Source organism: Triticum urartu, chromosome 6A (genome assembly GCF_056163025.1).
Source record: "Triticum urartu cultivar PI428250 chromosome 6A, HENAU_Tu73, whole genome shotgun sequence".
Taxonomy (NCBI): domain Eukaryota; kingdom Viridiplantae; phylum Streptophyta; class Magnoliopsida; order Poales; family Poaceae; genus Triticum; species Triticum urartu.
This window is the reverse complement of record NC_141878.1, coordinates 274,966,882-274,994,355: the sequence shown is the minus strand read 5'-3', so window position 1 is coordinate 274,994,355 and position 27,474 is coordinate 274,966,882.

Here is a 27,474-nt window from a genome sequence, read left to right as displayed (position 1 = left end):
CACGAACGACGGGAATGTTTTCAATGCCCTCGAGTGGTGCAGCGTTCAACGCATTCAAGGCATAAAGTCGTGCCTCGGCGTTCTGAACTAGATGAGCTTGGTAAGCTATTATTTCGTCAGAAGGGTGTAGCAGATGGACGACCTTAGTGGCGCAAACTATAGAAGCAGTATGCGCTTTCAACCAATCCATTCCCAGAATGAGGTCGATGCTACAGGACTTTAGTACGATGGGGGAGGCAAGGAATTCCAGCCCTTCAATTTCAACGGGGACGTTGTGACTAACCATAGAGGTTTGACACTGGCCCGCAGGAGTGTGTACCACAATCGCAGTGTTCATCTCTTCGTAGTTAATGCCATGCATGAATGCAAACTCAGCTGATATGAATGAATGTGATGCTCCTGTATCAAACAAAACAGATGCTGGTACTGAATTTATGAGGAGTGTACCCATCACGGTAGCAGGCTGGTCTAGAACTTCATTGAGATCAACATGGTTGGCATGAACACGACCATAAGACTTGGCACTGTTGTTGCGAGGCTGGCTGCTTCCACGGCCAGTTGCTGGAAGGGCCAGTTGACTCTGTTTCTGGTTGCATTCCCTAGCACGGTGCCCTGGTTGTCCACACCTGAAGCACAAACCATTCTCGGGAGTAGGAACAGGAGCTTGGGGTGGTGGAGCTGGAAGCCTTGGCTGCCTAGTTGGAGCCGTAGGCAGACGAGGTGCAGCATAGGACTGCCTTGGGGCAGGTGCATTCGGCTGGTACATGCTGTTGGGAATCCATATCTTGCGCTTCTGGGAGGACGGGCCCGAAGATGAGCCCGTGTCACGGCTGCGCTTGTGAGAGCTCTGGTATTCCTGCAGACCAGTTTCGACATTGATGGCTTTGTTCACCAGAGTGGCGAAATCAGCAAAGTCATGCACTAGAAGTGCGAGTTTGATGTCAGCTTGAAGGCCATCCCGGAACTTCTCCTGTCTGCGTGCATCGGTTGCAATGTCCTCTTCAGCATAGCGGGACAAGTCCAGAAACTCCCGCTGATAAGCTTCCACAGTTTTGTTGCCTTGGGTGAGGTTGCGGAACTCACGCTTCTTCCGGTCCATAACTCCCTGAGGGATGAAGCGAGCACGGAAGGCAGCTTGGAAGTCTAGCCAGGTGATGATTGTTCCAGCTGGCAGAGTACGCCTGTGGCTGTCCCACCATTGAGCTGCGGGTCCCTTCAGGAAGAAGGAAGCAAAGGTGACATAGCTGGCAGGGGCTACATCAGCAGACTCCATCTCATAGGTTATGTCTCGGAGCCAGTCATCGGCATCCAGAGGCTGAGTTGAGCTGCGGTACATAGTTGGGTTCAGGCGCATGAAATCCTGCAGAGTTACTGGGGTTGGCTGCTGGTTCATATTGGGGCGAGGAAACTGAGCCATAATATTCTCCATGAACTGACGATTCAGCTCAAATTGTTGCATCATCCCAGCCATGTACTCAGGTGGTGGTGGGGCGTTGCCACCACGACCACGACCACCTGGTCTAACCATCCTGCTAATATTTAACAGGGTTAGTTCAGCATTGAGGAATCGTAAAAACAAGAATCATTCATGATGAAACATGCACAACGAACGTAGCATGATAGATACTACATAGTAGTCGACATATCTTACAAAAGAGATCAGCATAGAGTTCGTTACGCGGAGTTCGGTACATAGGCTAAGACATCATAGGCGGCACACAGGCTCGCGGCGAATGCAGCTAACACTAATAAGCAAGTCTACGTCAGTCCCATGCGGTACTGCGGAGGTAGGTGTAGCCCGACAGCTGGTAGTGACGCGAAGGGAAGACCTCCACGCGAGTAGCCTGGGGTCCGCGGATACTCTGGTGCGGAACCCGACGCGCAGGTGGCAGGAGAGGGCCCAATGCAGGAGAGTAGCCTCCCACATCTGGCCAGCCGACGCCCTGGGGCATCACGGTCCGGGCAGGGTAGATCGCAGAACGCGACAGATCACCAGAGCGGACAGAGGGGTGCAACAGTGTCAGAGCACGGTAGAGGTGCTGACGAGTGGTGTACAACTCGTGGCGAAGAGCTCGGTTAGCTCGATCCAGCCCATCAGCATGCAGAACCAGGTTCTGATGGTAGAAGGGCTCTCGGGTGACAGTGGAGTAGGCAGCAGTGTAGTAACCCTCCGCACCAACATCGGATGTGATAGCAATGTGCCTGAAGGGGGAGGTATCCAACTCCTGATACTCTCCACGGAGACGTGTCAGAGCAGCATAAGCAGCATCGTGGACCGCCATATCGATAGTCACTCCAACACCATGAGCAGTGTGCAGCACGGTAGTGGAGTCATACTCCCGAGAGTAGAGGTGGACGATGGCACGGTATTGCTCCTGGTTGAAGTCCTGATACTCCTCATAGACGGTGTACTCAGGGTGCCAGCGATAACCCAGATAGGTCATCATCTCAACCAACACAGCAGGTGACCCTGAGGCACCAATGGCCGTCGTGTGGCGCACGACCTGCCTCGTGGGTGCCATCTGAAAACACAGATGTTTTCACAGAAGTCAAATGACAATGTGGATAATGTTCAAATACAATTCTAAAGAATAACTAGGGCTTATCCAACTTTGGGGTGAATGTCGTAACGGGATCCTAGTGTCAGAGTTAGTAAATTCGTTTAACCCGAGTAGAAGAGAGTTCAGAGTCCCAGAGTAAAGGTCGAGGAGTAAAAGATCCTAGTACCACCCGATGGCGACGTGGGCCCGTAAGGCACACAGCCAAGTTAGTAAAAGTTTTTGCAATGTCTAGACTCGACTTCGGCCAAGGAGTGTGGAAGGGGGGTTCCTACAGGCAGTCGGCTCTAATACCAACTTGTGACGCCCCCGATTTAATCGTACACTAATCATACACGCAAACGTGTACGATCAAGATCAGGGACCCACGGGAAGATATCACAACACAACTCTACAAATAAAATAAGTCATACAAGCATCATATTACAAGCCAAGGGCCTCGAGGGCTCGAATACATGAGCTCGATCATAGACGAGTCAGCGGAAGCAACAATATCTGAGTACAGACATAAGTTAAACAAGGTTGCCTTAAGAAGGCTAGCACAAACTGGGATACAGATCGAAAGAGGCGCAGGCCTCCTGCCTGGGATCCTCCTAGCTACTCCTGGTCGTCGTCAGCGGGCATCACGTAGTAGTAGGCACCTCCGGTGCAGTAGGAGTCGTCGTCGACGGTGGCCTCTGGCTCCTGGGGTCCAACATCTGGTTGCGACAACCAGATAAAAGGGATAGGGGAAAAGAGGGAGAAAGCAACCGTGAGTACTCATCCAAAGTACTCGCAAGCAAGGAGCTATACTACATATGTATGCAATGGTATCAAATGGAATAAGGGTATCATATGTGGACTGAACTGCAGAAAGCCGGAATAAGAGGGGGATAGCTAGTCCTTTCGAAGACTACGCTTCTGGCAGCCTCCGTCTTGCAGCATGTAGAAAAAAGTAGACTGAAGTCCTCCAAGTAACATCGCATAGCATAACCCTAACCGCTGATCCTCCCCTCGTCGCCCTGTGAGAGAGCGATCACCGGTTGTATCTGGCACTTGGAAGGGTGTGTTTTATTAAGTATCTGGTTCTAGTTGTCATAAGGTCAAGGTACAACTCCAAATCGTCCTGTTACCGAAGATCACGGCTATTCGAATAGATTAACTTCCCTGCAGGGGTGCACCACATACCCCAACACGCTCGATCCCATTTGGCCGGACACACTTTCCTGGGTCATGCCCGGCCTCGGAAGATCAACACGTCGCAGCCCCACCTAGACCAACAGAGAGGTCAGCACGCCGGTCTAAACCTAAGCGCCCAGGGGTCTGGGCCCATCGCCCTTAGCACACCTGCACGTTGCGAACGCGGCCGAAAGCAGACCTAGCCTAGTGGCCTTCCAGTCCAATCCGGCGCGCGCCACTCAGTCGCTGACGTCACGAAGGCTTCGGCTGATACCACGACGCCGGGATACCCATAACTACTCCCGCGTAGATGGTTAGTGCGTATAGACCAAATGGCCAGACTCAGATCAAATACCCAGATCTCGTTAAGCGTGTTAAGTATCCGCGAACGTCGACCAGGGCCAGGCCCACCTCTCTCCTAGGTGGTCGGAACCTGCCCTGTCGCTCCGCCTCAAAGATCCACTCGCGGGTGCTCCTCACGCCGACCCGTCTTTAGTCACCACATGTATCATGTATAAAGTATATAGTATATACCCGTGATCAACTCCCGAGTGATCACGGCCCGATAGTATAGCATGGCAGACGGAGAAGGATGTAGGGCCACTGATGATAAACTAGCATCCTATACTAAGCATTAGGATTGCAGTTAAAGGTAACAACAGTAGTAGCAAGGATAGGCTATGCATCAGGATAGGATTAACGGGAAGCAGTAACATGCTACACTACTCTAATGCAAGCAGTATAGAGAAGAGTAGGCGATATCTGGTGATCAAAGGGGGGGCTTGCCTGGTTGCTCTGGCAGGAGAGAGGGGTCGTCAACACCGTAGTCGTACGGGGTAGCAGCGGCGTCGGTCTCGGTGTCTAGAGAGAGAAGAGGGGGAAGAAACAATAAATATAATGCAAGCATATGCATAGTGATGCATGACATGACAAGTTACGGCGTTAGAGGTGCCCTAACGCGGTAGTAGGTGATACCGGTGAAGGGGGGAAACATCCGGGAAAGAATCCCCGGTGTTTCGCGTTTTCGGGCAAAGGAGCCGGAGGGGGAAAGTTGCGAGTTGGCTATGCTAGGGATGCGTGGCGGACAAACGGGCTGCGTGTCCGGGTTCGTCTCGTCGTTCTGAGCAACTTTCATGTTGAAAATATTTTAATCCGAGTTACGGATTAAAAGATATGATTTTCTAAAGATTTTATTAATTTCTGGAATTTAATTAATTATTTAATCCAACATTATCCAGAATAGTAAATGATGACGTCAGCATGACATCAGAGTGATGTCAGCAGTCAACGTTGACCATTGACCTGGTCAACCTGACGTGTGGGTCCAGTGGGACCCACCTGTCATTCTCTGTTTAGGTTAATTAGTGATTAGGTTAATCTAATTATAATTAATTAACTTAATTAATTCCTTAATTAATTAATTAATTATTTTTATTATTATATTTTTTTAAATTCTTTTTTTATTAAACGTTCTGGGGCGGGCCCCACATGTCTGTGGCCCCAAGGGCCTAACGGGCACAGGGCGGTGCGAGCATGGGCACCGCCCGAACGGGCATGGGTGCTGGGCGCCCGAGACGGTCTAGGCGCGGCCCGCCGCACGGTGGGAGTGGTAGCGCGCCGGCGAGGTTTGGGCGGGGCGCCACCGGCCGGAGCAGTGCGGGCGGGGGCATGGGTCAAAGGTGGCGGCGGCGGTGATCGCAGTAGCGCGCGGGAGGCCGCGCGGGGTAGTGGGTGAGGCCGGCACGAGATGCGGGCGCAGGGGAGCAGGGCGCGGGGGCCGGGGTGCCGGAGTTGGCCACGGGCGTAGCGGCGTCGCCGGCGTAGGGGGGGGGGTTCGGTGGCCGCAGCGGAGGCGGCAGGGGGGCTGCGGGCCACGGCAGGGGCGGTGCGCGGGCACGGCGCGGTGAACGCGCATCGGACGCGGCCCGGAGCGCATCAACCGCGGGCGAGATCGGCGGGAACCGCGGCGACGAGTGCAAGCGCGCGAGGGAGAGGGAGGGAGCAAGGCGGGGCTCACGGCGGGGAGCAGGGTTCGTGGCAACGGGGGGTCGGGGTGGTGGTCGGAGACGATGGCGTCGACGTAGACGACGCAGACCGACGAGGGAGCGCTCCGGGGAGGAGCTTCGGCGGTGGCGACGTTCGGTCGCGAGGCGGCGGTTGGCGCCGCGAGCCCCGATCCGATCTGGACCGGGGGAAGGGGGCGCGTCGTGGGGAGGGGACGGGGACGCGTGACGGAGCGGAGGAGGGCGGCGAGGTGGCGGCGTACTCGCGTGGGGGGGCGGCGAGCTCCGTCGGCTCCTCTGGATCCCGATCCAGATCGGGAGAGAGGAGGGGGAAGAGCGAGTGGGGGGGGGGGCGAGTGGGTGGCGGCTAGGGTTCCACTGGGGGTGGGAGGGATAAGGGGAGGGAGTGGCCGGCTGGGCCGGGGGGGCGGCCCGTTCGGTCGGCTGAGGCCAGCTGGGCCACTTGGCCCAGCGGGGGGGGGGGGCTTTCTCTCTTTTTTTTGTTAGTTTAGTTTTTTTTTATTTATTTATTTTCCTTTTCTGTCTTTATTTATTTTAAAATACTTAGGCAGTCTATAAAATTGTGTTTATTACACCATATTGACCTATGTAAAATATGGCATCTCCCGAACACTTTTGTTTTAAATTTTGAAAAACTTTTATTGTTTGCTTTGATTTTGAAATTTGAATTCGAATGGGATTGAATCAACGCGAGGTTTACAACAGTAAGAGTGGTGACGAGGCATCATTAGCAGAGGTTACTGTAGCTTGATTATCCGGGCGTTACACACTGGTTCGGCTGCGGTGTGAGGCTGCCGTCGCCGCAGGGCCTGGCTAGCGGTGGGAGTAGTAGGGGGCGATGAGGCCTCATCGGCAGCACAGCCGGCCACTGGAGGCAGGAGCAGGTGGTCTCCCCGACGCTAGTTTGGGCGGCTGGTGCAAGAAGAGGAGCGATTGAAGAAGTAGCAGGACCGTTCGATTCAAATCCAACGGTTACTTTTGTTAGAATCGTTTGTTGACTAAGTTGACAAGCCCTGCATATGCGTCAACTTAGTAGGCCCACAAGTTAGCCTCCCAACCGGTGCGCCCCAGATGTCAGTGGGAGGAATCATTTTTTCGCGTAATAAGGAGGCAGTGTGCGTGCGGCCAGGCCAGCGGAGGGAGTAGGGTGGGCCGGGGAAGCCTGCGCGGCATCACAGCGGGCCACAAGAGGAGGGAGCAGGCAGTCCCACCGGCGCTAGTTTAGGCGGCTGGAGCAGGAAGATCAGAGATTAAAGAAGCACGTCGGCCGTTGGATGGACATCCAACACTAACTGCTGCTAGAATCGTGTGTTCACTGACAAAGCCTTTCGTAAACAAGCCAGCCTCGAAATCCGTGGCATGTACAGCCCATTTGCTATTATTTTTATATTTTTTACTCATTTTCTAATTCATATGGAATTTATTACAGCCCGTTTTCCATTTTTAGAATTGCTGGCCATTTTCTGGTCAGTACCAGGGTCAAAAAATTAACTAAATATGTGGGAAATTTTGAAAATTCGCAATTTTTTGCTGGGGAACTAAAAATTCTTAATCCAAAAATTAATAGCCATGGTAAAAAAATAAAAATAAATTAGTACTATGTCATGTTAAATCCAATGAAATACGTATAAGATATCAGTGAAGAACAAAAACAAAAAAAGAAACTTATATCCCATTTGCTATAATTTTTTTGGAATTTTCAACCCCTTTTGATATTACTTTTAACAGACATTGACCATACTCTTAAGCCAGGCCGGAATGCATCCCTCCTCGTCTTGAAAGATTTGCAGCCCAGTAATTCGGAGAAAACAAATAGGCCTAGCTTGGGTATTCTTCAAAAAGAAATACTGGGCTAGCTATTTTCCCAAAGAACTGGTGCATGAGCATTTAGCTTTATTTATTTATTTAATTACTTATTTATGTTTAGGGGACCATGAGCATGTACCTGGGCCGGATTCATGTGAGAGCCTCCCTTCCAGTTAATTATGGGCTTCTCTATTGGGCCTTCATCAGCGGGCTGTATGTTATCAACAAGTGGAAAATGTGTTCCGAGTTTCAAAAAAAAAGTGTTCTGTACGATAAATAGTATGCGCTACGTACGGTACGGGGCACTAAAGGATTGAACCGTGCAACGACTTCCAAAACATTGTGTTTGTCGTTCTAACAACACATTTATTCAACCAACACACGAAATATACTATTGATTGTACATTGAAAACAACAACAGCAGCAAACAGATGAAATATACTACTGATTGTACACGTCCGCTTAGTAGGCCCACAAGTCAGTCACCAAATCTGACGGGTCCCAGCTGTCAACGGGATTAATAATTCTTTTCGCAAAACAAGGAGGCACTTCCTTCCGTGCGAAGATACAGCCGGTGGGTCCCAGCTGTCAGGTGGAGTGAAAGGATCGATATGGTTGACTAGGGGGGGGTGAAGAGGCAACTAACAATTTTTAGCTTTTCTTTAACAATTTAAACTTTGCATCAAAGTAGGTTGTCTAGATATGCAACTAGGTGAGCAACCTATATGATGCAACAAGGATAGGAACACAAGCAAGCAAGAGATATGAAACAAATAAGCTTGCTCAAATAAAGGCACGAGATAATCAAGAGTGGAGACGGTGGAGACGAGGATGTGTTGCCGAAGTTCCTTCCCTTTGAGAGGAAGTACGTCTCCGTTGGAGCGGTGTGGAGGCACAATGCTCCCTAAGAAGCCACTAGGGACACTGTATTCTCCTCACGCCCTCACACAATGCGAGATGCCATGATTCCACTATTGGTTCCCTTGAAGGCGGCGACCAAACCTTTACAAACAAGGTTGGGGCTCTCTCCACAACTTAATTGGAAGCTCCCAACAAAACCATGAAGCTTCACCACAATGGAATATGGCTCCGAGGTGACCTCAACCGTCTAGGGTGCTCAAACACCCAAGAGTAACAAAATCCACACAAGAAAGTATGGGGGAAGCAAATATCCTTTGGTGGAAGTGTAGATCTAGGTCTCCTCCTTCAATCCCTAGCAAGTCAACAAGTTTGAGTGGCTAGAGAGAGAGAGATCGGGCAAGAGAGCTTGAAGTGCATTAATGGTGGAGTGAGAGAGGTCAAAGGTGAGAGTGGTAGGTGGGAGAAACACTCTTATATAGTAACCCTAAAAATCCAGCCGTTGCTGCGTTTTCAGCCCCGCAGCGGTACAACCGGTTCTTGTCCCGGTACAACCGGGACTCATGGTGTAGCTGCCAAACCCTACCAAGCGGTACAACCGGGCCACTAGGTGGTGGTACCAGTTAAGAGAATGACCGGACCAACCGCCTAGCCACCGCACAACTACCGCCTCAAAACAGAGACGAGACCGGTACTTGAGCGGTGCAAGCCCGGTACAACCGCATGGCCCTGAGCTCTTGGACGGCGAAGTTCTGAGCGGAAGAACCGCTCAGACCACCGGTGGTACCGGTCAACGAGGATCGACCGAATCAACCGGGCCACCACCGCCCGAGAACCGCATCAAAACAGAGCCTTGAGCAGTACTTGAGCGGTGCATGGCCGGAACCACTGTCCTAGCCTTTGTTGAGCAAGGTGGCGGTACCACCGCTCGGAGGCAGCGGTACAACCGCTCGGTCAAAGCGGAGAGCGTCAAGGTCCAGTGGTACAACCGCTCCAGGGAGCGGTACAACCGCTGGGAAGAGCAGAAACAAGAGGGAAAGACAGGGGGAAACTCTTTCTCACGCAACCGAGGAAGACAAAGAAAGGTGAGGAAAGTGTACGTGAACTGATTCCCCCAGAGATTCCTAATGAGGATTCCCTCTTGATAGTACGGGTACTCTACGACCAAAGAAAATAAAAGCATAGAGGACACGTCTTCGATCTTTTCCTTCGAGAGGCAATAGCAATCCGATGTAGGCCTAAGCATCGAGAACCTGAAACATATAGCACACGATTAGACCACAAAGGGTTGTCATGATCATCCAAAACATAAAGAAGGGAAATGCCCTTTCAATCTCCCCCTTTTTGGTGGATGATGACAACAACACGATTTGCAAGAGATGACTCAATGAAATCTAGACGGAACTCCCCCTGAATGTGTGCCCCAACAAGAACTAGCTGTTAGAAAGCATGGGCACACTTTCAGGACTAGACTCCCCCTAGATTTTATAGACTCATCACTCTGAGCACGAAAAGGAGAGACAATATAATACTTAGCGGTAATAATAACGATAAAGACCGAAGAACGGAAAGAGAAAAGGAGTAACATAAGTCTCACACACAGCAAGGAACGAAGCAAGTCCATGAACAAAAAAAAACAAGCAAATCCCCGAGACCTATAGAACCCTCTCCCCCTTTGGCATCAAGACACCAAAAAGGAAAAGAGCGAAGCTAGCGTCCCAAAGCTCAGGCGTCCTCCTCTGACTCCTCGGTCGCATCTGGATCCTCATCATCAGAGTCGTCATCGTCGTCGTGATCGGATTCTTCCATGGCATTGTCAGCTGCTGCAAACGAGGAGGATGGCTAGGGAGGGGCTTCATCATCAGTCCAGGTGCTATGGGTAGAAATCCAACACTCCTTTGGGGTGATGCTCTTCTCAGAGCCACTCTAAACCGGCATGTTGAGATGCTTCATCATTGCAATTTGGCGACGCCGTGCAAGCTTCTCATTGACATGTGCCTCATACATCTTCTTCTGGATGTCAGCCTGGAGACAAAAGGTCTTCTTCACCTTGGCAGTAAGTTTGGCCACCCACGAAGGCTTGGCCCCTGGCTCCAGATCAAAGTCCTCATCGTCAGAGGTAGCATAGACATCATCAGGAGCATTTTCAGGGAAGCGAGGCTCGGCATGCTTCTTCTTCTTAAGGAGCTTGACCTCATGAACAGTGAGGTTGTCTGGAGAAGTGAGGAGCTCTCCAGGACGACGAACAGCCCACACAGAGTTCAGAAAGCACATGACAAACGGGGCATAGATTGGGACTTTACGGTAGATGACCATGTTGTACATCTCATGCCACATCCAATTTGACACATCAAACGTTGCCCCTGTCCCCACCATGGTCTTCATAGCAACCATCAAATCAACCAGATAGCCATGAATCTCATCTTGATTGCCCACCTTGGGCAAGAGCACATTGCGGAACACTCGGTGCATGATGTCATAGACCTTCTCCAAATCCTTGGATTCTCCAATAATCCCACGACCCCGAATGTACAGAGGGGCAAGCTTCTCCTTAAGCATGGACTCAGGAAAATCATGAGGGCGAATGCCACCCCTTCCTTCCAGACCGGTATCCTCGTACCCAATAGCATTGCAGAATGCCCTCCAGGGAACGTGAAACAATTCATCGCAACACATGAAGGTGAGAGTGCGCGCATCATCTTCCCCAAAATGAACCGTGGCATAGAACTGATGGATAAGTTGAACATCAAAGTCACAGTTGACTGACATGAGCTTGACAAGATCAAACTCTTCGCAGAGAGCCAGCGCCTCACCAAAATACTCCATGTTGTTTCTCCAATGGTCAAGATCAATTGTCCACTGCTTGGCATATCTGTTCTTGTTGTGCTCAAAGAGTTCATGAACAATCCGCACTTGCATCTCATTCCGGAACTGAACAGTGGTCCAATGGGGAGCAATGGGAACCTCATACGGATTCTTTGATCGGAAGGCTTCCCAATCCTTGGCTTTCCAACGATGCAACGGCATAACCACGCGTTGCTTAGCAGCTGCAGACTTTTCACGGCGAGTGGGCTTGGTGGGAATCACAACTTCTTCTTCATCATCAGACACAACCGGGCGCAAGGTCCTTCGTGCCCTCTTCTTGGTCTTGCGAGGAGCAGAGCGAGAACTAGAGCCACCTGAACACACACGAAAAGAACACACAAAAACCCAACAAGGATGAGAGGATTGCACCCACTAGCAGAAAAGGAACAAGTTGCAACAACAGAGAAGATAGAACAATGCTTTGTGGTTGATATACTCCGGTTGTACCGGATCTTCCGCCGGTAGTACCGCCGGTACTACCAGGGAAGATAGATCTAACCGAGGCATACGAATCACACAAGTAATATTCCGAATTCTAAGTGCTGCAAACAAGACATGAGGCTAATAAAGATCTCTTCTATACCATAGTTCGAACACTAAACGCGGAACGTTAAGTAATGCCCTAGACAAGGAAGAACCCTAGAAATATCTAGAAGCAAAGAACACGAGGCATTACCACCATCCATGGGAAGAGATCGGGAGGCCTCCACGGAGAGAATCCACGAAGAGCCAAGGATCCGAAGCACGAGACGCACTCCGGGGCAGGGGTAGAGATGGCTGGCAGCTAGGGTAAAGAGAAGAGGAACGAGGACGAGGGAAAAAAGGACAACCCTTCAGCCCCGTCAAGTATATATAGGCCCGTAGACACGCCCCGGTAGAACCGCTTAGGGGAGCGGTTGTACCGCTCGTCTGGTACAGACCGGTGGTTGGAGGCAATACTTCCGGTGCCTGGGAGGCAGCGGTAGTACCGCTCAGCGTCAACCGGTAGTACCGGACGTAGGTTACCGTGGGTTTGAGCGGTGGAACCGCCCAAGCACCGAATGGAGACCCATTGGGACGGCACAACCCGGTACCAGCGGTAGAACCGCTCGTGATACCGGTTGTACCGCTCGACCACCTATGCCCAAGCCAAGATCAAATGAGTGCAATCCGAAGGGAGGAAGAAGGGGCACAAAACATGAGAGAAGCAACACCCTAGGAGAACCCAACACAAAGAGCAAAGACAGAACAAGAGAAAACAACACGAGAACAACAAGGCTAACTCCAACCTCCCGAAGAGAGGACGGTGGCCGAGCCCACCTATGTTTGAGGCAATTGGTATGGCACCGCGACAAATTATCCTTGGGTCCATGACCAAAACTCGTCTTTGAAGCACAAGTACCATCAAACATGGCTAATGTGAAAGACTCGATCAATTTATGCATAATGGGGGGAGGGAGAGTTCATTGAGAGAACATCACTCCCCCTATGTTCATGCCTACATCTAAATAAGACAACATGTTGAGTACGGTGGGGTGTGCAAGAGTTCAAGCAACATTGCTCGAATCAATGATATTTAGCTCATGCCTTAACTCGCGAAATCTTGTTTCATCCAAGGGCTTCGTGAAGATATCTGCAAGGTTATCAGGAGTGTTGACATAGTTGAGCTCGATCTCTCCTTGCCTAATGTGATCCCAGATGAAGTGATATCGGATCTCAATATGCTTCGTCTTGAAGTGTTGCACCGGGTTGAGAGAGATCTTGATGGCACTTTCATTGTCACACCAAAGAGGCACTTTGTCACAAGTGACACCGTAATCCTTTAAAGTTTGCCTCATCCATAGGAGTTGAGCACAACAACTACCGGCGGCAACATACTCCGCCTCAGTGGACGAGAGAGACACACAACTTTGCTTTTTGGAAGACCAACTTACCAAAGAGCAACCAAGGAATTGGCACCCTCCGGAAGTGGACTTCCTATCCACTTTGTCTCCCGCCCAATCGGAATCCGAGTACCCTACAAGCTTGAAGTTTGATCCTCTTGGGTACCATAAGCCAAAGTTTGGGGTATGAGCCAAATATCGAAAGATTCGTTTGACCGCCACATAGTGACTTTCCTTAGGTGCGGCTTGAAACCGTGCACAAATTCCCACACTCAACATGATGTCCGGTCTAGATGCACAAAGGTAAAGCAAGGATCCAATCATGGAACGATATACCTTTTGATTCACCACTTTACCATTGGGATCTAAGTCAAGTTGGCACTTGGTGGGCATTGGAGTGGAAGCCGGCTTGACGTCACTTAGCTTGAATCTCTTGAGCATGTCTTGAGTGTATTTGGATTGATTGATGAAGGTTCCTTCTCTTCTTTGCTTCACTTTGAACCCTAGAAAGAACTTCAACTCTCCCATGGAGGACATCTCGAACTTTGAGGTCATGAGAGCGGCAAATTCCTCATTGAAAGCTTTGTTAGGAGAACCAAAGATAATATCATCAACATATAATTGGCACACAAACAACTCCCCTTTGACCTTCTTAGTAAAAAGAGTGGGGTCGATTAGCCCAACTTCAAAACCACGGTCTTGTAACAACTCGGTAAGGTGGTCATACCACGCACGTGGGGCTTGTTTAAGGCCATAGAGTGCCTTATCGAGTTGATACACATGATCGGGAAAGTAGGGATCCTCGAACCCGGGGGGTTGCTTGATGTAAACCAATTCATTAATGGGACCATTAAGAAAAGAACTCTTCACATCCATTTATTGTAACTTAAAGTTATGATGAGAAGCATATGCAATCAACATGCGAATGGATTCAAGGCAAGCAACGGGAGCAAAGGTTTCATCGTAGTCGATACCCTCGACTTGGGAGTAGCCTTGTGCTACTAGACGAGCCTTGTTGCGAATGATAATCCCATGGGCATCTTGCTTGTTATTAAATATCCACTTGGTTCCTATGACATTGTGATTCCCGGTTGGTCTTGGCACTAATCTCCACACTTTGTTGCGCTCGAAGTTGTTGAGTTCTTCATGCATGGCGTTGAGACAGTCTGGATCTTCTAGTGCTTCATAGACCTTGTGGGGTTCCACACAAGAGACAAACGCGTGATGCTCACAATAATTTTCTAATTGTCTACGAGTGCTTACCCCCTTTCTTAAGCTTCCAAGCACATTCGTCATGAGATGATCCTTGGTGGAGAGCTTGGAAGCAACCTTGGCGGCACGACGCTCTAATTCCTCCTCGGTGGTGAGTTGAGGAGCGGTTACTTGATCATCTTGAGCGCCATCATGAACTTGTTCTTGATCTTGAACTTGCTCGGGGGAGAGAACTTGACCTTGGGCATCACTTGGTGTGTCCACACCGTCTTGAGTATGATCTTGCCCTTGGTCTTGTTCATGAGGTTGAGGGCCTTCACTTTGTTCTTCGGAAGCGTGTGGGCCTTGGGTTGGTGATGGCTCCACTTGAGTGGAGCATTGTCCTTCTCCTTCGGCCACAAGGGGTTCCTCAATGGGTAGGATAAAACCAACACCCATTCTTCTTATGGCTTGAGGAGGAATTTCATCGCCTACATCACAAGTGCCACTTTGCTCCACTTGGGAGCCGTTATTCTCATCAAACTCCACGTTACACGTCTCCTCAATAAGTCCGTGGATTTATTGAGGACACAGTAAGCATGAGAGTTTGTAGCATAACCAACAAATATGCCCTCATAAGCTCTAGCCTCAAATTTAGACAACCGAACACCTTTCTTGAGAATGAAACACTTACACCCGAATACCCGGAAGTACTTGAGGTTGGGCTTGTTACCGGTGAGTATCTCATATGGAGTCTTGTTCAAGCCCTTGCGGAGGTAGAGCCGATTGGATGCATGACACGCGGTGTTGATGGCTTCGGCCCAAAAGTTGTACGGAGACTTGAACTCCGCCATCATGGTCCTTGCCGCATCCATCAACGTCCGGTTCTTCCTCTCTGAAACACCGTTTTGTTGAGGGGTGTAGGGTGCGGAATATTGATGTTTGATTCCCTCATCACTAAGAAACTCATCCAAGGTGTAGTTCTTGAACTCGGTGCCGTTGTCACTTCTTATTGTCAAGATCTTTGCATTGTGTTGACGTTGTGCTTCATTTGCAAAGTCAATGACAGTTTGTTGGGTCTCGCTCTTCCTCTTGAAGAAATACACCCACGTGTACCTTGAGTAGTCATCCACAATCACCAAGCAATACTTCCTACCTCCAAGACTATCGAAGGATGGAGGCCCAAAGAGATCCATGTGAAGGAGCTCCAAAGGCCTCTTTGAATAAATGATAGTCGTGGGAGGGTGAGCCTTCTCATGTAGCTTTCCTTCGATACAGGCACCGCAAGCACGATCTTTAGCAAAACTAACATTCGTTAGTCCACAGACATGGTCCCCCTTGAGGAGACTTTGCAAAGATCTCATATTGACATGGGCTAAACGACGATGCCAAAGCCATCCCACATCAACTTTAGCCATTAGGAACGTCGTGGTCTTAGTGGGTCGCTCTGAAAAGTTAATCACATATAGACCGTTCTCGACATGCCCAACAAAGGCTACTTTAAGAGTCTTGCTCCACAAGAGGGCCACGGTATCGATATCAAAGAAAGTGGCAAAGCCCATGATTGCAAGTTGACGAACGGAAAGTAAATTGTATGCAAGGGACTCAACAAGCATGACCTTCTCGATCGTGAGATCATGAGAGATGACCACCTTGCCAAGTCCCAATACCTTAGAAGATGAGGCGTCACCCCACTCGACATTGGTGGGCATAGATGGAACCTTGTGCACGTCCACCACCAAGTCCTTGCTTCCGGTCATATGATTTGTAGCTCCGCTGTTGAGCAACCATGATCCACCACCAGAAGCAAACACCTAAAAGAGATCAATGCTTGGTTTTAGGTACCCATTTTGTAATGGGTCCTTTGATGTTAGTAACAAGGGTCTTAGGAACCCAAATAGACCATTTAATGTACTCATGAAGAGAACCAACAAATTTGGCATAGACATGCCCATCACTAGCATGGCATAACACATAAGAAGGGTTAAAATCGCCGGCTTTGTTGGGAAGGGTGACATTGCCCTTCTTGACATTGTTCTTCTTCTTCTCGTTCTTGGAGTCGGGCACGTACCCAACCCCTTCCTTGGCCACAACTCCCTTTTGGTTGATCAAGAGATCGTTGAGGTCCTTCTTGCCTTGTATGCAAGTCGCAAGACCTCTCTCAAGTTTCTCCTTCAACTTAGCATTTTCCTCAACAAGATGTATATGCTCACAACACGGGTTAGTAGCATTTGCATTATCAATTAAGACCATATGAGGAAAAGTTGCTTTCTCCTTAGTTAGCTTCACTTGGAGTTGATCATGAGACTCCTAGAGGCTAGCGTGAATACCCTTCAAGGCCTTGTGGGCCTTGTCAAGTGTATCAAACTCCTCTTTAAGTCTAGCAAGATCAACCCCGAGTTTGGCCTTCTCGGAATTTAGCACACGAGAAACAATGAGGACATGATCATAATCTTTCTTTAACTTAGCATGATCAATGTTGTGTGACTCCTCAAGAGCCAAACGAAGACCACGCTCTTCCTCAAGAGCATTGGAAAGATCCGAAATCTCATCGGCATAGTCACGACTATGCCCTTCCATCTTAGAGATGGTGTCTTCGTGAGCCTCGATCATGTCATTGGCTTCACCAAGTTGTTCCAAGAGAGCAACAAAGTGCTTCTTGGATTTTCCCTTAAGTTTGCCCATAAAGGCCTCAAACTCGTTTGCCTCCACATTAGCTCCCTCAAGTTCACTAATGCTATCCATCGGAGAAGGATGATTAATGATGATAGTTTTGATATTGGGGGTTACCTTGTTGGTGGCTTTAGCCATGAGGCACTTGGCGGTGATGCTCTCATTGGGTGAGTCGAAGAGAGACACCCGTGAAGTCGTCGCAATGGCAATGGAGGCCATGGCAACCGACTCATCATCTTCGTCATCGTCATCATCCTCATTGTACTCTTCTTGTACAACCAATGCCTTGGGAGGAGTCTTCTTGGTGAAGTTGTTCTTGTTGGGGAACTACTTGGCCTTGTCCTTTTGGATGAGCTTGCCACCATTGTCTTCCCTCTTCTCATACGGGCATTCCGCAACAAAATGACTCACGTTGCCGCAATTGTAGCAAGTCCTTACACGTTGCTTGCCCCTCGTGCCACTCGAGTTGTTTTTGCTAAAGTTTGGCCTCGAGTTTTTCTTGCTCCAAAATTGCCTTGAAGCAAGTGCCATGTGTTCATGATATGCATACTTTGTATCTTCGGGGTTGCTCTCCTCTTCTTCCTCTTCTTCCTATTCAACGGTGAGCTTGGCCTTCAATGCAAGGTTAGGCTTCTTTGCCCGTTGAGAATGGAGCACCGCATTGTCGGCGGTCTTGTCCAAAATGTTCATGGCCACAAACTCATCCAACACTTCGCTTGAGGTCAAAGTGTGGAAGTCCGGTCTTTGACGAATGACGGAGGACATGGCCTTGTGATAGGGCATCATTGCCTTGAGGAATTTTCGCTTGATCTAATTGTCATCCGTGTCCTTGCTCCCGTGATCTCGTAGTGAGATCGCGAGTTTGGTTACTCTCCGATAGAGCTCACGAGGTTCTTCATCTTCCTTCATTGCAAACTCATCGGCCTCATCTTGTACCACTTCATAGTTGGAGCGTTGAATGCTTGTGCTTCCCGGGTAGAGAGAGACGACACAATGCCATGCATCTTTGGCCAAGGCAAAGGGACGAAGATGAGGTAGGTCTTCGGGTGAAATTGCATCTTGAATGATGAAGAGAGCATTCTCATTGAATTGATTGTCCGCGGCTTCTCGAGGAGTGAAGTTGCTTGGATCATGTGGATAGAAACCTTCTTCAATGATTCTCCAAAGGTTAGTGTTCACATGATTTAAATGACGTTTAAAGTGGTAAACCCAAGAACCAAAATCCTCATTTTTCACAATCTTAGGGGGAGGACCGGCATGATTCAAATGAGTGGAAGGAACTGGTCCACCATAAACAAGTGGTGGTTCCACATGGGCAAAGATGCGGGTGCCATTCTTACCACTAGAAGAAGGAGCCTTTTCACTACTAGCTTCCCCCTTGTCGGGGATAGCATCTGTCACCTTGTTGGTGGGATCACCCACTTTCAACGGTGCAGTGGATAGTTTAAGCCCCTCAAGAAATTTAGTAAACATGCTTTCAACTTCGGTCGTCATGGAGGTTTTCAATGTCTCCAAGGCCACATTGAACTCCTCACGTGAGACCGAGGTTCCCCCATCGCCCGTAGACGAGATAGGATTCACACTGGAGTGTTCCTCCACACCGTCTACGGTATCAACCATACTCTTTGGACGGTAAAGTCCTTAATAAAGAGACGAGGCTCTGATACCAATTGAAAGGATCGATATGGTTGACTAGAGGGGGGGGGTGAATAGGCAACTAACAATTTTTAGCTTTTCTTTAACAATTTAAACTTTGCATCAAAGTAGGTTATCTAGATATGCAACTAGGTGAGCAACCTATATGATGCAACAAGGATAGGAACATAAGCAAGCAAGAGATATGAAACAAATAAGCTTGCTCAAATAAAGGCACGAGATAACCAAGAGTGGAGACGGTGGAGACGAGGATGTGTTGCCGAAGTTCCTTCCCTTTGAGAGGAAGTACGTCTCCGTTGGAGCGGTGTGGAGGCACAATGCTCCCCAAGAAGCCACTAGGGCCACCGTATTCTCCTCACGCCCTCATACAATGCGAGATGCCGTTATTCCACTATTGGTGCCCTTGAAGGCGGCGACCGAACCTTTACAAACAAGGTTGGGGCTCTCTCCACAACTTAATTGGAGGCTCCCAACAAAACCATGAAGCTTCACCACAATGGAATATGGCTCCGAGGTGACCTCAACCGTCTAGGGTGCTCAAACACCCAAGAGTAACAAAATCCACACAAGAAAGTATGGGGGAAGCAAATATCCTTTGGTGGAAGTGTAGATCTAGGTCTCCTCCTTCAATCCCTAGCAAGTCAACAAGTTTGAGTGGCTAGAGAGAGAGAGATCGGGCAAGAGAGCTTGAAGTGCATTAATGGTGGAGTGAGAGAGGTCAAAGGTGAGAGTGGTAGGTGGGAGAAACACTCTTATATAGTAACCCTAAAAATCCAGTTGTTGCTGCGTTTTCAGCCCCGCAGCGGTACAACCGGTCCTTGTCCTGGTACAACCGGGACTCACGGTGTAGCTGCCGAACCCTACCAAGGGGTACAACCGGGCCACTAGGCGGTGGTACCGGTTAAGAGAATGACCGGACCAACCGCCCAGCCACCGCATAACTACCGCCTCAAAACAGAGACGAGACCGGTACTTGAGCGGTGCAAGCCCGGAACAACCGCATGGCCCTGAGCTCTTGGACGGCGAAGTTCTGAGCGGAAGAACCGCTCAGACCACCGGTGGTACCGGTCAACGAGGATCGACCGGATCAACTGGGCCACCACCGCCCGAGAACCGCATCAAAACAGAGCCTTGAGCGGTACTTGAGCGGTGCATGGCCGGAACCACCGTCCTAGCCTTTGTTGAGCAAGGTGGCGGTACCACCGCCCGGAGGCAGCGGTACAACCGCTCGGTGAAAGCTGGAGAGCGTCAAGGTCCAGCGGTACAACCGCTCCAGGGAGCGGTACAACCGCTGGGAAAAGCAGAAACAAGAGGGAAAGACAGGGGGAGACTCTCTCTCACGCAACTGAGGAAGACAAAGAAAGGGTGAGGAAAGTGTACGTGAACTGATTCCCCCAGAGCTTCCTAATGAGGATTCCCTCTTGATAGTACGGGTACTCTACGACCAAAGAAAATAAAAGCGTAGAGGACACGTCTTCGATCTTTTCCTTCGAGAGGCAATAGCAATCCGATGTAGGCCTAAGCATCGAGAACCTGAAACATATAGCACACGATTAGACCACAAAGGGTTGTCATGATCATCCAAAACATAAAGAAGGGAAATGCCCTTTCTTAACTAAATATGTGGGAAATTTTGAAAATTCGCAATTTTTTGCTGGGGAACGAAATATTCTTAATCCAAAAATTAATAGCCACAATAAAAAAAATTAAAAATTAATTAGTACTATGTCATGTTAAATCCAATGAAATACGTATAAGATATCAGTGAAGAACAAAAATAAAAAAAATAAACTTATATCCCATTTGCTATAATTTTTTTGGAATTTTCAACCCCTTTTGATACTACTTTGAACAGACATTGACCATACTCTTAAGCTAGGCCGGAATGCATCCCTCCTCGTCTTGAAAGATTTGTAGCCCAGTAATTCGAAGAAAACAAATAGGCCTAGCTTGGGTATTCTTCAAAAGAAATACTGGGCTAGCTATTTTCCCAAAGAACTGGTGCATGAGCATTTAGCTTTATTTGTTTATTTACTTATTTATGTTTAGGGGACCATGAGCATGTACCTGGGCCGGATTCATGTGAGAGCCTCCCTTCCAGTTAATTATGGGCTTCTCTATTGGGCCTTCATCAGCGGGCTGCATGCTATCAACAAGTGGAAAATGTGTTCCGAGTTTCAAAAAAAATGTGTTCCGTACGATAAATAGTATGCGCTACGTACGGTACGGGGCACTAAAGGATTGAACCGTGCAACGACTTCCAAAACATTGTGTTTGTCGTTCTAACAACACATTTATTCAACCAACAGATGAAATATACTACTGATTGTACATTGAAAACAACAACAACAGCAAACAGACGAAATATACTACTGATTGTACACGTCCGCTTAGTAGGCCCACAAGTCAGTCACCAAATCTGACGGCTCCCAGCTGTCAACGGGATGAATAATTCTTTTTGCAAAACAAGGAGGCACTTCCTTCCGTGCGAAGATACAGCCGGTGGGTCCCAGCTGTCAGGTGGAGGAAACATTTTTTCAGCTTAATAAGGAGGAACTTTCCTTGCGTGCGACCATGGACCTCGTGGGTCCTAGCCGTCAGGCTCTCCACGTAAAGTCCTCTTCCGATGACTCTCGTTTGTTGACCAGGCCGCACCGGACGCAGCGAGGCGGTGGACGACGGCGAGGCCCCGGACGGGAATGACTCAGAGATGGGAAAACACGGTAGTGGAGTCACAGATTGAGAGGAGGAGAAGGGTTATAACTGGTTCTGTTACGGCGTGGGGCTGTAGTCTGTGGAGAATAACAGGAGGTGTCGAGGGGTGGAGGGATAGCCTGGTCGGCGGTGGGGTAGCGCTTCGCAGCGATGCATGCTAAGCAGAGCCGCTAGCCGCCGGAGGCCGGACTAGGCGGTCCCGGCGACGCTGGAGGAAGAAGACGAGAGATTGAAGGTGCATGCCGGCCGTTGGATATAAATCCAATGGCTGTGGATGACACAATCATTTGTTGACCAAGTTGACAACGCCCTGCGTAGGCTTTGACCTATTGGCCCACATGTCAGCCTGCAAAAATGTGGCATATATTTAACCCATGTTTTCTAGAATGTACAGTCCATTTGCTGGGCTGGGTGAACAAATAATTTCGCATCAATCAGGCCCATTTATATTTTCTAAGAAATCCCAGCCCATTTGCACTTTCTTGAAATACACGTATTAGGTGGGCTCGTTATATATACGTATGATTTTATGTTAGAAGGAGCAATTAATATCAAAGAATAAACTGGAGAGGCACATTTATATATATAATTAAGAAATTAGCGAGTTATTGCTCAAAATAAAAATGAGCGCGTTATTATTAAATTGGTCCTTAAAATCTTCACAATCACCAGGATTTTCCTTGCGCGTGAGTCAAAAACAACCAGGATTTTCCTTGCCTGTGAGTCAAAAACAACCAGGATTTTCCTTGCCTGTGAGTCAAAAACAACCAGGATTTTCCTTGCCAACTTCCGTTAAACATTTACTTTTATAAGTTGGGATGTTTTTATAATGTACATGTAAGTCTCTATAAAATATACGATAATAGTAATAATATAAATATATATAATGTGGTTAGAAGGGAAAACATAAATTGGACACGACATTACTTTTATAAGAGACCTGCGTTTTATACCCCACAGTAGGCATACTAACAAGTTCACACACAAGTACAACAGAAAAGGTAAACATTCATATCAAACTCAAGTTCACAGGACATGTTCATATCCATAGCCAACATTCACAATCAACAACTCAAAAGATTCATATATACACAAGCTCAGCATATCTATGCATCCAAATGATTGATACATCACATGACAATATTCATACATAATTTACAAAAAGATTCAGATATACACATGTTCAGTATGTTTATGCATCCAAATGATTGAGATCACAGCCAATATGATCCATGGACGAACTTTAATTACCTAGGGTACGGACTGGTAAATGGTGTTCAATCGGAGGTACTTCTTGCTAAAAATTAGTTCTTGTACGAGTAAACTTTCGAGTACATAAGAGGCAGCACAGACAATCTAAACTTTGCTTGTAGGTTTATCCTCAAATAGTGGCCTCGTGCCGAGGGAGGTTTGAGCAACTTGGCCACTACTTTCATCCAACTAGTTTACTGGCTCATCTTGGTCCTGTATCTCGCCAAAATTCTACATTGTAGACGAGAAAGTAGGCGGTTGAGAAAATGAACCACCCAAATTTTTTGTGCAGTTCAACTGAAATGGAGCATCCTTGGCGTGCAGACTGATTAAGTGCCAGATGAATATAAGCGTCAACCAACTTGTCTGGAATCTTTAGACTCCATGCCATATAGTTCGCTACCATATGTGCTGATAACCAAAAGGCACAAGTTGGGACCAAAGACTAGACTGCGTTTTTCTGGGCTATGCACCAAGCAATATTTTTGGCATTCACTCTCCTAACACTTGGAGTTTGACAATTGGTTGACGTCGGTTGATACTCGAATGAATATAGGCACTTCTTGTCAACATCTGATCATTTTGTGCAGTTCTACTAAAATCACCCGATGTAATGATTTGGCTGCGAGTTCATGCTCCAAATTACTCCTTTATGAAATCGACAAACAGTAGCACAATACCAAATTACCAATACATATGACAGGCACAATAATCAGGATAAAGACCAGTACCAACCTGTGTGAGGTAGCATATCAATTACTATTTCCTTTGACTGGAAGCCGAGATAAGCCAAGCGACTGACAGCAAAGGAAGAAAGCATGCGGAGTTTAGCGACTGACAGGAAAAGACAGAAGCTGTCGAGGCAATGAAGCACCCAAAGTTTTTGTGCAGTTCCACCAAAATCGAGCATCCCTGTTGGCACATATATTGAGAGAGTGAGATTACTGTAATAGTGGGACTAGTTTATGAAACATACACTAACAAATAGAAGCACCCTCATTATCTTAATGGGTAAAGTTAGCAACATAGTAGTCTTGCTTAAAGAGAGGTATTAGTTTATTTAATCAGTGCCAATTAGCTCAACTCAACACTCAAAGCATTGCCATTTATCATAGGTTGCAAAACTTTAACGTGCAAGATAAAGGAGTTTCTCATGACAGTAGCACGATACAAATAGAGATGACAGCAAACTAATATGGATGAAGGCCTTAGGCCCGTACCAACCTGAGAAAAAAATCTTATTCATGTAGTCCCATAAGAGATGATAAAGCACTCACTGGAATCACACAATAGTATATATTTTTGTGTACTTCAAATGTATGGTTGAAATCACTCTTGTTTACCAGTGCTGAGATTATATCGAAAGATTATCAAGAACTTCCAGCAGAGTTAAAGCACTGGCTGGGATACAGTTCATTGTATTGTCTTGTGTAGTTCCATTTAATGTATGATTGGCACAACATGATCCCTGTTTGCACAAGTAGGAACAAGGTGAAACCTTCATTAGCTTAGTGAGAAAGGATAGGAAGACATTAGCATATTACTCAACCAGTAGCATCAAATTCATGATGGACAATACGCAAAACATTGCCTCATTGAACCAATGGCAATAAATTGACATGCAAAACAATAGCACTATTATGTCATGACACTAATAATATTCCCTCCCTGCTCCACCACATGATTCACCTCCATAGACAAACATACACACATACATGATTCAACATAGGGTCCTACTAAAGATTTGTTTAACTCCAACAGGAAAATTAGGCAGTAATAAATTAGTGGTACTTAAGTACTCCTAATTAATTAAGTGAGACAGCAGAAGTGGAAGGGCTCCCTGGAGGATCGTCTCACATGTAAGGTAGTCATTGCCGGAGCCCTTGAATGGCCTCGACTTGAGGCCTCTGGCTTCAGCAAGATCGCCTTGGCACTGTTTATTCTTCTTCTTCTTCTTCCTCTTCATGCTCTATTTCTCTTTCTCCTCACCAGTTGGTGAAACCAAGTACATGATTGGCCTTCTAATTCAGAACTGGTTTTGTCAGTGAGGGAGTACAAGTGTACTAGTAAAAAACAGCATTATTTTCTCATGGCAGTCGGAAAATAGAGATGAACACATGCATTAAATATCATTCTTACCTAAAGGAAGGTTATGGCGCCAATATGGATGATGAGGATTGGAACACAGATCTCCCTTTGTGAAGTTCCACCAAAATGAACCAACTGCTCTATTTTGACATTCCAGTTAAACAACACAAAAGTCACTTCTTTTAAGAAGAGTTTTGTGCAGTGCACCAAAAGGTCACAACAGCAACCAGGTGAATTGGATATCCCTGTTTGCACAAAAAGGCACAGAGGAAACAATCAGAGTCTCAAACAATTACAGGCAAAAACATTTGGCTAAACTTGTCATGGCTTATAAGAGTGGCGTGGCTTCATTTTTACCAGGGACATTAGATTAAGAACATCTAAGGCTGCGTTCGATTCACAGGTTTGGTGCAGGATTTTCGTATGAACATATTCCTACGGTATTCTTTCCTTCCAACCATTCGGAACACGGGAAAGGTGAATAGTGTTTCATAGGAAAGCTGGTCTGGTAGTACTGATTCCATAGGATTAGAAACATCCACGCGCTGCTCATTTTTTGGGCGGAAGCCCGAGGCAGGCGCTCGCTGCCATGCGTTAGACAGGTTGTTGTGCTGTGTTGCCGGAATAAAAAAATCAACCTATGTGTGGTACGTGAGGTGAGGACAAGAGTAGTCACTATGCAGCTGAATAAACAAATAGCATCTCATACTGCCAAGCATGCTGCTCTAAAAAAACAAATCTGTACATTTCGTAGTCCATCCGAACACATTCTCTTGAGAGTTTCCTCCGGTTCGCTGTTCCATAGTTTTATACCTACATTCCTTTCCTATTCCTCTATTTTCATCAAGACCTATGTTTTCTGCCCCTTTATTCCGAACGGGGCCTAAATATTTGGTATAAGGGCATGGGACAGTGGGTGCACCAGCAGTCCAACACCATGTACGTAAACAGGGGCATAAAGTGGTGATTCATAGTTTGTTGTCCCGAGAAACAAACATCCAAGAAACATATCTGGGTTGGTCCCATTTTTGTTCACTCTAGCCACCTACTCCTATGTGTGGATAGCAAATCTAGTCCTGGTCATACCACTGTGTACAGTGTTACCCCTGTATTTCCCTTTTCGACCAAGAGACCGATTGGATGACCAGTCTGTACTACTTTCACCCCCTTTCCTTCCTGTTTGTACCAAGTCCGATGTACATACTAAATTCCCCCACCCCCACTTTATTTCTTGTTTGAACCAAGTAGTACAAGATTCGACTCCATGAAGTAGCTTTACCTCTAACAATAGAAGAAAAAAATATGTGACGTTGGACCATCCGATCGAGAGGGGCTGAGAGGTAGAAAATGATGCACATGCAGCGACGTAGCGAGCTGGGGAAGTAGAGCTAAGGCGGTTTCGAACGAAGATATACCTGAAGGTCGCCGGGATGTGGATAGGTGGGCGGCGGGAGGCCGGATCCGCCCACAGGCAACGACGAAGGGATCGGAGGACCTCCCGCGCCGGCGCTCGGCCAGAGATAACGGTGTGGCCGATAGTGGGTCTCCTCCCTCGCTGTCGACGACGGCCTAAACGCTGCCCCTCCTCCCCTTCACCGGCGCAGGGGGTGTAACACCCTCGATGTGGCTATATCTCCCACGTGTCGAGGCACGACATAGAGGCATAATTGCATTGAAGGCATATGTCGCAAGTTAGGCAATCTTCACAACATCCCATGTAATAGATAATAAAAGGGGAGATAACATAGTTGGCTTACACTCGCCACGTCAATCAAGTACATAAATAACATTACATCAACCAAACACTCATGGCCCGACTACGGCGCCAAAATAAAAGAGAACCCAACATGCGACAACGGTCCTGTTCACCCCCACCTGGGCACCACTACTGATCATCAGGAAAGGAAACATAGTAACGTTGAGAGTCTTCGTTGAACTCCCACTTGAGCTCAAACGCGTCTCCTGGAGCGGAATCATCAGGCCCTGCATCTGGTGTAATAGTAATCTATGAGCCACAGGGACTCAGCAATCTCGCACCCTCGCGATCAAGACTATTTAAGCTTATAGGTATGGCAAGGTAAATATATGTGGAGCTGCAGCAAGCGACTAGCAAAAATATGGTGGCTAACTTATTCGCAAAAGAGAGCGAGAAGAGGAGGCAAAGCGCGAGCGAGAAACTAGAGAACAACCTGCGCAAACATTACTCCAACACCGTGTCCACTTCCCGGACTCTGCCGAGAAGAGGCCATCACGGTAACACACCCAGTTGATTCATTTTAATTAAGTTAAGGTTCAAGTTATCTACAACCGGACATTAACAAATTCCCTTCTGCCCATAACCGCAGGCACGACTTTCGAAAGTTCAAATCCCTGCAGGGGAGTCCCAACTTATCCCATGACAAGCTCTCACGATCAACGAAGGAATAGACCTCCTCCCAAGATGTTCTGATCAGACTCGGCATCTCGGTTATTCAATACACTTCGACAGGTTAAAACAAGACCAGCAACACCGCCCGAGTGTGCCGACAAATCCCGATAGGAGCTGCACATATCTCGTTCCCAGGGCACACTCAGATAGGTCAAGCTACGAGTAAAACCAACCCTCGAGTTTCCCCGAGGTGGCCCCGCAGGCTGCCTGGTTCGGACCAACACTCAGAGGAGCACTGGCCCGGGGGGGTTTAAATAAGATGACCCTCGGGCTTCGGAAACCCAAGGGAAAAAGAGGCTAGGTGGAAAATGGTAAAAACCAATGTTGGGCATTGCTGGAAA